Here is a 12,624-nt window from a genome sequence, read left to right on the forward strand (position 1 = left end):
TAATTATCCAATAAGCACCTTTAATGAATGTGCTATAATAACAGTTAAGACTTTCTAATAATTGAAACACTTTGCAATTTGTCTCTCCAAATAAATTTTCTAAACATTTCCATATTATACAATATACAGGTCATCATGTTAAGATTATGGTTTTTTAAATACCTTATGGCAAATTTTCATGGATATACCCTATATGATTTTAAATAAAGAAAGAAAGGAAATCTCAATCCCCTTAAATTATGATGCCTCTGATCTAAATTTTGTCTTCAAACTTAAATACACAATATTTAAATCACACATTATTTACTTTCCTTTCAATTAATCAGTTTACATTTTTCTGTTATCTTTCATTTTATTTTATTTACTATATGGTATATATATACATATAGAAAATATAGCTGTTAACAACCAAAAATATCTACTATTTTATTCCTTGAAGATAACTGCTCTTAATATTTTAGTAAATTTTCCACTTAAATGTAAATATAAAAATATGTATAAATGACACAGGTGTTGTGTATACATAGATATTTAACTTAATATACACAAAATAAATGAGTTCCTCTTAAATCTTCTAGTACATAATTTATTTTTAATACATTGTTTACATGTAAATGAATTAATATATATACACACACACACTTCCTTTTAATGGTTTCATTGTAGACAATTGCATGTAGAGTCATTTTTATTTTTTTTATTTTTATTTTATTTTTTTTTTCTTTTGAGACAGAGTCTCACTCTGTTGCCCGGGCTAGAGTGAGTGCCGTGGCGTCAGTCTAGCTCACAGCAACCTCAAACTCCTGGGCTTAAGCGATCCTACTGCCTCAGCCTCCCGAGTAGCTGGGACTACAGGCATGCGCTACCATGCCCGGCTAATTTTTTGTATATATATATTTTAGTTGGCCAGATAATTTCTTTCTATTTTTAGTAGAGACGAGGTCTCTCTCTTGCTCAGGCTGGTCTCGAACTCCTGAGCTCCAGCGATCCACCCGCCTCGGCCTCCCAGAGTGCTAGGATTACAGGCGTGAGCCACCACGCCCAGCCTAGAAAATTCTAGATAACTTCCAACATACTCCTGTGCTATTCCTAATAAACATATCAAAGTGTGTACCTCCTTTACACCACAGGTATGTATTATTTTTCTGCTTTCTTTTTTTTTTTTATTTCAGCATGTTACTGGGGTACAAATGTTTAGGTTACATATACTGCGTTTTCCCCACCCAAGTCAGAGCTCCAAGTGTGTCCATCCCCCAAATAGTGTGCACCACACCCATTAGGCGTGAATATACTCATCCTCCCCCACCTGCCCAACACCCGATGAATGTTACTACTACATGTTCACTTAAGTGTTGATCAATTAATACCAATTTGATGGTAAGTACATATAGTGTATGTTTTTCCATTCTTGTGATACTTCACATAGTAGAATGGGCTCCAGGTATATCCAGGATAATACAAGAGGTGCAAGATCACCATAGTTTTTATGGCTCAGTAGTTCTCCATGGTATACACCTACCATATTTTATCACTCCACTCATGTATAGATGGTCACTTGGGTTGTTTCCATATCTTTGCAATTGTGAATTGTGCTGCTATAAATATTTGAGTACAGATGTATTTTTTATAAAATGCCTTTTTTTCCTTTGGGTAGATGCCCAGTAATGGGATTGCTGTATCAAATTGTAGTTCTACTTGCAGCTTTTTGAGGTATCTCCATATTACTTTCGACAGAAGTTGCACTAGTTTGCAGTCCCAGCAGCAGTGTATGAGTGTCCCTATGTCTCCACATCCATGCCAACATTTATGCTTTTGGGACTTTTGATAAAAGCCATTATCACTGGAGTTAAGTGATATCTCATTGTTAAAATGTCTATACCACCCAAAGTGATGTACAGATTCAACATAATCCCTATTAAACTACTAAAATCATTTTTCACAGATACAGAAAAATATAATTCTATGCTTTGTATGGAACCAGAGAAGACCTCAAATAGCAAAATCAATCTTAAGCAAAAAGAACAAATTGAGAGGCATCAATTTATCATACTTCAAGCTATAGTAACTAAAACAGCATGAGAGGATGGTACTGGCACAAGAACAGAGACAGACCAATGGAACAGAACTGAAAACCCAGATATAAAACCATCCTCATATTGCCATCTAATCTTTGAAAAAGCAGACTGGGGAAAATAGACTGGGGAAAAGAATCCTTATTCAATAAATGGTGCTGGGAAAATTGGATAGCCACATGTAGAAGACTGAAACAGGATCTGCACCTCTCACCTCTCACAAAAATCAACTCACAGTGGATAACAGACTTAAATCTAAGGTGTGAAAGTATAAGAATTCTAGAAGAAAATGTTGGAAAAACTTTCTATAGACATCAACCTAGGGAAATAATTTATGAGGAAGACCCCAAAGGCAATCACAGCAATAACAAAAATAAATAAATGGGACCTGATAAAATTAAAAAGTTTCTACACAGCCATGGAAACTATCATGAGAGTAAACAGACAAGATACAGAATGGGAGAAAATATTCACATGCTACACATCCGATGAATGGCTGATAAATGGAATCTATGTAGAACTCAGGAAAATCAGCAAGAAAAAATCAAACAACCCCATTAAAAAGTGGGCAAAGGACATGAACAGAAACTTTTCAAAATAAGACAGACTAATGACTAATAAACAAATGAAAAAATGTTCAACATCTTTAATCATCTGGAAAATGTAAATCTTCCATATGTTTCTTAAGAGGTGATTCTAATGATTAGTATTTGGAGAAAAAAAAAATTACAAGAGTTCACGTCATTTCCTATAGCTATGTTTCTCTTGCTGTTTTTCTTAAAGTTCTATATTTTTCTGTAACATATTCTGCTTAGTTTGTGCTCAATCCATGCTCTCTTAGTTTTTCTGTGACTTCTATTTCTCTTTCCAGTTGAAATTTTCATATAGCCATTAGAAAAACTTGCTAATTTTTCAAAACCGGCTGTATTAAACTTGCAAGGCAGAGCACCAGCTTTTGACAATTTAAGGAATGGCTCAAGGAGTGAATTCAGGCAGTGTTGGTGAGACTTGGTGAAATGGACAACTTGCTGGAAAAGTTGGTGAATTTATCTGTGGAACATGAGTCTGTGTAAAGTTTAAGTTAAATCAGTCTGTCTAGGTCTTATCCTGGAAAGCTGGCCTTAATACTCTGTTATTAAAGTCATTTGAATTCAGGCTATGCTGTATTTCATTGTTTGTTCAGCTTAACTGTTGAGTGAGTCATGGTAAAGTTACTTTCCAAATTTTGGTTTCTGTTTTATTCCCCATTTCTTCCTCCTGCTCTTCTTCTTTCCCTGTGAGGGAGAAAAAAATCACTATTTAATAGATGAGGGAATATAATTGAAGTTATCTCACAGCCGATAAACAATAGAAGTAAATCCAAAACATGATTCTAATATAAATATTCTTTAGCTACTGCTAGTAGCATTTCTAAATATGCTAGAAAATATTTTAAATGATATTTCCTTTAAATATGCATGATATTATTATATAAATTGATTAAAAATGAGACCAAATTAAATGATAAACTAAATATATTACAGGAACATATAGCTTTCAAATGGAATTATAGGAGTCTCCTTTTAGAGGAATAGATGCCATCTGTTTGGGAAATATGGTTCATGAAGTTAAAGTACAGGAAACAATGAAAGAGAATTCGATTAGAGATGAGCAGAGAAGTTTCTCAATTCCCTCAGTGTTCCTGGAAACAGTACAATAAGTGTACAAGGTATTTGCTAGAGATATACAATACACCTGAGCATGAAATATCATCCCTTTTATGTGCCAGACATAAAAAACAATAACAAACCTTAACAGGAAAAAACAAAAGAAACTCTTTTTCTGTCTGAAAACATTAAAGGTTTGAGCTTTCCTATTAGACACCTCTGTGATTTTGCTCAATGAGAGCTCTGTAAAATAAATAAATTATGCACTAAAAATAATTAAGACTAATTTGATGAATATAAATGAGGCAAGTAATTTATTTAGATATTAATTTGTATTGAATAATTTAGAGTCTGTCTTCCTATAACTTAGCCAAAACTTTGTGTTTGTCTGGGGAAATTTTGTTGTCCTACTATTAGAAGTTGGCTCAAGTAAATAGTTCTTGTGATTTGCGAAATCCTAAATTAACTAAACTAAATATGCTGGAACTCTGAACAGTAAAGGGAAAACAGGGAGTGCTTTTCAGAGGAGTAGGAATGGGGGGAAATGTCCCAAACTTGGTAGAGATTCTTAAAGAATGGGAAGCTGCTAACTATTCAGAATTGTCCCTTTGGGGAGGCAAGAAGACCTCAGAGCAACTTTCTGACTGGTACCCCAGTATCGCCAGATCCTAAGTATTATAGTGCCTGATCTTGCCAATGTTTCCTGGATCCAAGTTTGAAATGAGAGGCAGAAAAACCACTGAATATCAAGATTAGAGTATTAAGCATTCTCAGGTTAACCAAAACTGTCTGATGACCAGTGTAGCCAATATGTGCTTTGACAGTGTGTCCATGTGAGACCTTCAAATGACTCTGGAAGGGAGAAGAAATAATAATGAAGACTGGATTTTTCCCTAATTCTACAAGATGGTGGGAATCATACACAAAAGTTGAGTCAGTTGTAAGATCTCCCCGAAAAGTGACAAAAAAACCCACAATATTCATACAAGTTGTGATGTTATTTCTGGGGATAATGAATGCAGAGAATGCAGATACAAATATATAGGCAGCTGCAGAATAAATGCTTGAATTTCATAACGTCTGAATAATGATTGTAATGTCATACCTTATGCTATGGAAATTGTTTCAAGTTCATTAAAAGTAAAACACATGATGATCTTTCTAAGCACAGATAAATTAAATGGTCCCTAGTGTCATATGAAAAGCTGTCTCTGAGTAGAAAGTACAAAGTACTATGAGAAGCATTAAAGCCATTCCAGTATATTTAGTATTAGCGTTAAATTTATTGGTTACCCTAAATCTATATTAAACCTGCTTTTAAAGTTTCAACAGATAGCAACACTCAATGACAATGACAGAAGTGTATTGGTAATTTGAAATATATTAGAAATCTACAATCCCTAATATACCTCTACTCCTCCATAATTTCAAGATGAACCCTAACGTTGCTTCCTGTATAAATATAGGCCTTATTTCTTATTTTGAAGAAAGAATAATATTATTTATTTTCACAAATAAGGAAACTTGAATACATAATAAAAAATATAGAAATTTGTATCTGTATGTATGTGTGTGTGTGTTTGTGTACCTTTGGAGTTATGTAAATCTCTCTGAAGTTTTCTCATTAGTTATACATAGAGTTGTAAATTAATTTCTACTTACTCTTTTAGTCGGGGTCCTAAATTTCAGTAATATTTGCTCACGTATTTCTGCTCAGCTATAGCAATTGAAAAATGTTTCCTCTACAACTGCATGGTTTCATGTTCACCTGGCCCCTCATGAGCTCTTTTAACCCTGTATAAGGAAAATTTTTATTTACTCAACAGCATGCATCTAAAATTTTGACAAATCATACATAAATTTAAGGTCTTCTTTCTTCTAAAGAATATTAAAATATAAGTAAAGGAATAAATAACATAAACCTACAAGGACAAAGAAAATGAAGAAGAAATAAACTTGAAAGAAAATATTAATAACTTTCTGAAAGTGGAATGTTAATGAAAGAATAGTAACTTACTAGAAAATCTATGTCCTGAAAACCATGAGGCCCATATAGCCTGCAGAAGCATGAAAAAACTCATGCAGTGGAAAGGCTCTTCTATACCATGCATAGAAAAAGATAGTGGCACTTGAGATGAAAATCAAAGTATTCTTTCAAAGGCCATGTAAGAAAAACACATTATGTAGCCACCAGTACCGTCCAAAGGAGACAGGGTAATAACCTTTCTCTATCTCCAGAAAATTATAAACATTTCTCTTCCTCTAAAGATACGGGAGCAAAAGAATGTCATTCTCCTTAGGAAGAAAGAAATGAAAAAAGGGTGGAAAAAAAGAAAATCAATAAAACAAACTGAAAAGAATATGAGCACACAGTATTAAAAAAATGTACAGTAGTCTCCCCTTTTCCACGTGGGGTGCTTTCCAAGAACCCCAGTGGATGCCTAACACCACAGATAGTACCAAACCGTATTGATACTGTGTCTTTTCCTATATATACAAACCTATAATACAGTTTAATTTATAAATTAGGTACAATGGGCAATTAAAAATAACTAATAATAAGATAGAACTTAATAGATAGTTAAGAGTACACTGTAATGAAAGTTATGTGAATGTGGTCTCTCTCAAAATGTCTTGTATTGAAGCACAAGTAGCTGAAACTTTGGAATGTAAAACTTCAGATAAGGGAGAGCTATTATGTTTATATAATATATATATACACACACGTATATTTAAAACTGCAACAAATATACTTAAAATTTTTATTTATATATTTTTTTCACTTATTTGACAAACACTTATATGTTGCTTACTGTGTGGCAGGCACTTCTCTAAATGTTTTTAAAATATTAATACAATTAAAAATAACAGAAAATTCTGAATACAGGAAACAAGAAGAGGATACTACAAAGAGAGCATTCATATTATATAATTGAGCTCATAAAATATGACCACCAACTAGGAAAATGCAATGCAAAATTTTGAAGATAAAGGCAAGAAAATCACCTAGAATACATAACATATATTTTAAAATGGGGGAATAAAAGGAGAGAAAACAACATGTTTATAAATTGTATATCAATAAAGGGGATTCAGATTTTGACTAAAAAGTCCGTAGAACCACCTGTGCAATGAATAACAAAATCAACACCATGGCACATATAGGTATAAAATTGCAGAACCAAGTGGATAAAGAGAAGATTTAATAACTACAAACAAGAAAAAAGTAGCTAACAGAAAAGGCATAGTATTCTCATTCACATCAGTAAAAAGTTTAACATTTGATGCACACTCTCTGCTTTGAACATAGTATAATGATAAATAAAATATATAAAAAAGGAAACAACAACATCACTAACCAAAAAATGAGGCCAGCTTCAAGACGATGTATATCCCCATAGACAGAAAAACGGAAGAAAATTTTGAGGGAGTAACAAGTCTGTATCTGCACATCCAACCACTCTGGATCCAGGGTCAGGCAGTGGAAGATGGGGGCTTAATACTACAAGGTCAGAATATGTAAAAGTGATCCCTTTGAAATGGTGGACTAGAGTTAGAATCCCTGATTGAAATTGGGCTTGATATGGTGGTTCAACTGAAAAAAAGGAGCTGAAAAAAATACTACTGCCAACTGTTACATGGCTATAATATTATAACATTCTGGAGTTTTATGTTTTGGGAAGAATACCACACAATGTCATAACCAGGAAATGAGCTAAACCATTCCTTGACTATAGAGAGTGAATCTTAAGTATTAGTATAAGGCAAGAGATCCAAACTGCCATGAGATCCAAACTAGTTCTGTTAGAGTAGGAGGCTAGAAGACTGGGCTGAGACTGGATGCAGAGGCTTGAAGATAAGGTGCAAGTGTTAAAATAAAACAACTCTCAAGCAGAAGTTAATTAGAGGGGCTGATAACCGCAGATAAGAACTGGCTTTGACCGTCTTGCCAGCATCTCTATTACCTTACATGAACTTTGACTAATTACAATATCATTTACATTGTAGTTTTAAAATTTCTCCACCCTTAAAATCACCCTGACAGTTCTGAAACAACCATATAAAATATGAAAATTGGAGGGAACTCAATTCTAGGAATTGCTACCCAAATTCTTAGTAAAAACCAACCTCTTGACTTTAAATATGCCTTCCTTCAATTAATAAGATTACAGAAGATCTAAAACCACTTTCTCTCAGTACAGTTGCTCACTTTCAAGTCTGCTTGCTCTCCTCCCTAAGAGTGTACTTTCACTTTCAATAAAAGCTGTTTCTTTCTTAACTTCTTAAATTCTCTTCCTGATGAACACCAAGAACTTGGGAAAACTTGCACTCAGAAGCCAGTAACAGTTCTGGACTGAGTATTTGAGTTGCCAGATGAAAGCAACCATTAACCACTGAAAAAGAAAAATAGTTAGAATTATGGGAATTGAAGAATGGCAAGATGCAAAATACAAAGGATTATATAAAATATTGATAGGAAGGCTATATGTCTTGTAAGAATGTGTTTCTGTTTGTATGTGATAATGTTAGTATGAGATAAATATAAAAGGATACAGATTGTTATTGAGTTACTAGGGCTTTAGAGTAGGGAAGGAACACAGGTAGCCATAGTTGGAGTAAAGCCAGGTGGGGTTGGGAGGCAAGTAAAAAAGCAAAGTAAAATAAAATATAACAAAGCTGCCTTAAAGGGATCAGGGATATCTATTATATAATATGATAATAGTTATTCATTTATATAAAATTATATATATACATTTATATTTATTCCTGAAATAAATAAAAATATATTCCCAATAGAGTAAAACCTAGACACAACCCAGTAGAAAATTAACTAACTAAAAAATAATATAGAATTCAACCATAAAAAAGAAAATGCCGCCAAAAGAAGAAAATCCATGAAACAAAATGAAAGAATGTTTATATGACATGTAACATAAATTGTGAGAGTGCAACAAGTGTTATTAGAAGTAATACCAGAGCATATTGTAGTGTTGAATAAAGATGTGAACGTAAATAAAATAAAAATAAAGCTACATGTAGAATCATTATGGTAAAATGCAATACAGAGTGTGTTTGTTTACTATTGTTGCTTTAAAAAATTACCACAAGTTTGGTACTTTAATTCAAATTTATTATCTTGCACAGTCTCATAACCAGGAAATGAGCTAAATCATTCCTTTAGAATTCTGGAGGTCAGAAAATGGGTGTTGACTCATGTCATAAAGGATACTATGCGCATTCTTTTCTGATTGATAAAAGCCTTTACTATTATTTAACTTTAATTTTTCTGATTAAAATAAGAAATACAATTTTTAAAAATTGCTTTTTTCTTTAGAAAAGAAAAACGTACAGCCTAATGAGAGATCTGTCTCTATGCTTTCTTTGAGCAGAGATTCCCAAATGATCAGTGTTCTATAAGTTTTCTTTTGGGTAATGTGGGCTCTGCCTACATAGTTTAGTTGAGAAATTTCAGAGCATTTCAAAAGATGGCTGTAGAATTCAGTTATTATAAAGAAAAGTTGAATGCGATGTAAAAGAAAGGTTGGTGAGAGAATAGCACATGAATCGAGCTTGAGCTTTTGGGTATGGTGTAATTAAAAATTCAAACTGAAGCATTTTGCTAATTTTATTTAACCTTTTTAGCCACTGCAATTTTGTGTGTGGCAAGGGAGCTTTCTCATGGCAGAGAAGAGAAGAGCTAGTTCACAGTTAATTTTACAAATTGCTTTAAAAAGGTCACTTATGTCTTTGTACTTTTTTAAATCTATATTCAGAAAAGGAATATAATTGTCAGTCAAATTTTTTTTTAATTTCAACTATAGAGTGTAGATTTGAACTTTATGTGCTTGATGTTCTCTGTATTTTAGCATCTTTCCATTCCTTTCCAATTCATTTTTTTATATACAGAGTTCTCTATAAGAACTCTAACTGGTTCTTTGCCAGTGACTGTCTCATTGATAAATTATAGCTATAGGTCCTTTCCAGGCTTCACTATCGTAGAAAATTTCCATGCTTTAGAACACTGTTACCATAGCTTGAAAGGACATTCAGAGTAATGCTCTGTAGTTATAGGGAAAGAAGAAAGAAAGATAAATAAAGAAACAGAGAAGGAGAGAAAAGGAGAAAAGGAAAAAGGGAGAAAGAAAGAAAAAGAGAAGAGAAAGAAAGGGAAAAGGCTTTTAAGCAAGGCCTATATGCCAAAAAGAGGGCTAAGCTTTCTAGGAAAACAGTCACTGGATGAAATTTTTTCTTGGAGAATGACAAAATTAACCTTCATGGAAAATGGAAGGGTGAATCTATAAATAAACACAAATATACCGAGCACAGAACCGACCAGAAATTTACTTCATAATACGGGTATAAGGGGAATAAAATAAACATGAGACGGAGTCTGTATCTCAAGCTTGAATAGCAAGGTATTTATTCTTTATGGAGGAGAATTCATGTTAATATCAGCAACCGTGCTAACTTTATATGTAGAACTACTGATATTAATAATTCAGGGTGAGTATGAAAGCTACTGTGATAGGGAAATCACTATCTGTTATACGACTTCATTTATGATTATTCTGACTTAGAAGATTTAATTATGTTCCAAGCTAAAATATGTTTCCACACATGGTCTTTCATTTGACTTCTTGTGACATACTGAATGAACATAGACTTTCTTCTACAAGTCAGTGTCCACTGTTTGAAAGTCGAGAACAAGTAGCTATTTTTTTTTTTTTTTTTTTAATTTTCATGTAGAACGAGAGGCACCACTCTGGCAGTATGCATTGTTTAATAGAACAGACCCTGGAGTTTTATTGCTTTGACTGGAATTTGGACATTCTGTCACATATTAGCTGTGTTGTGCAAGGTAAGGTATGTTACTTATCTGTGCCTTGCTTTAATCCTCTGTAAAATAGAGTTAATGTTAGGGTCTTTATCACTTGCAAAGTGCTTAGAATAGTACTAAATATGAAAAAAGAGTATAGACTGAGTATTACATATAGGAATGTGTTAGACTATTTTGAATTCTGCTGTTTAGAGACTTCTGTATTTCTCAGTTTGTCAATTAAATTCTTCAGCTCCAGAATTTCTGCTTGATTTTTATTTTTATTATTTCAATCTCTTTGTTAAATTTCTCTGATAGGCTTCTGAATGCCTTTTCTGTCTTATCTTGAAATTCATTGAGCTTTTTCAGGATAAGTATTTTGAATTCCTTGTCTGAAGAGTAACATAACTGGCACATCTGCCTATCCCCTTACCTAGAGTAAGTGGTCTTATTCATTAAGCAATTCTCTTCCAGGAAGAAAGGAAGGTGTCTATAGATTTATTATCCAAGAGTACAGTCAAATGTGTTAGGGAAGGATAAGAGAAGAGCTTTAAATTTCCAAATCTCTCCAGAGGGATATACTATCTCTAGCTTCCAAGGCATGTTGCCTTTCAAATATGCTCTTTATTCAGAAGGATTGAACTGAGTAGCATATTCAAATCTATGCATTCTAGCATGGATTTCAATACTCTCATGTCACCATCTCCTTAAATTGCCACAGTTGCTTTATAATAGCATGGTTCCTTAAGATGAATTTTAGAAAGCATTTTATGAACCTTGTTGTTCAGGACAGCCTCAGTTATGTGCTTCTCCCACCCTCAAACACAGGTACCAACTGTCTTTCCTTTCATAAATATTTTAGTGTCTGCTCCATACTGAAGATCTGAAAGATTCCACTCCTTATACATAAATTCCTTTCTCTCCCATAATTTCTAAATAAATGGATCTCCTAAATACACTATGCCATTTCCTACCACCACGATGTATGCATGGAGAAATCCTTAGAACATTATCTCCCAATACTACTGAGATTTTGAAGTTATTACATGTTGTCTAAAATTTTTTGTCTACTATCAAAGTGTGGACATAATTCTTGTGTAAATTGCAGTTTTTTCAAAAAAGGAAAATTATAAAATGTCCTCTACTAATTTAGCTTTAATAATCTAGGAAAAATTTTATTGAGCAACTATATGTGATCACTCAGCTAGTCACAGAATATAAGCCCTATGTGACTAGACATGAACTCTTTTCTACACATGCACATAAAAAAAAAATAAAATGTGAATCAAATATAAAACTAGCTATCAGATGTGTTCAAAGGGGTTATAAAATCTAACTGCATACTGGTAATTGATGAATTTGATGAAAATGTGTTTGGTATAGAAAAGGAAAAATAAAAGTATAAGAAAGCTATCTTTGTAAAATAGTTTTGACATTTTCCTCTTAGGTAATTGGATAAGCAGCAGCTAGAGATGGATTAAATTTTGGAAAAATCTGAAGCATGGAATAATCTTTGTATATATATGAACATAAGATGGACTAAAATTATTTGAACACAACATTTTTTCCTCACAGAACACATATTAAGATCTTGTGAAAATACTATTGCAGATAAAACAAATTCCAAAACACTAGTAAATATAACCAGATGGAATAACCATTAAAACATAATTCTACCAGAATTTGGAAATTTGGAAAAGAAAAACATATTTTCATGGGAAAAATTTTCAGGATTCAAGGTGAGCTATATATACATATAAAGATGAAGCTCTTCTTGCATAATCTAACCATCAATCATTTTGGCCATATGTTTTATTCAGTCTGGTATCTGTTTCCTCTCGCATCTTTCTTCTTCCTCTCTAAACTATATGCTGTACTGAAAGAATCATTTCAACTTTGAAGATCTATGCTATAGTCCTGGTCAAAATATTAATATATTATGTGTAAAAGTTTTACATACTTCCCTGTGTTACCTATGGTTGATCTGCACTCAGCTTTCATGCACACCTGTTTCAAATATGTCTTCCCGAAGCATAAAGCTCTGTGAGCTATAAACTGCATTTCCAAGAATACATTGCGGTGAATACTC

The sequence above is a fragment of the Eulemur rufifrons genome, chromosome 7, assembly GCF_041146395.1.
Source record: "Eulemur rufifrons isolate Redbay chromosome 7, OSU_ERuf_1, whole genome shotgun sequence".
In the NCBI taxonomy this organism is placed as follows: domain Eukaryota; kingdom Metazoa; phylum Chordata; class Mammalia; order Primates; family Lemuridae; genus Eulemur; species Eulemur rufifrons.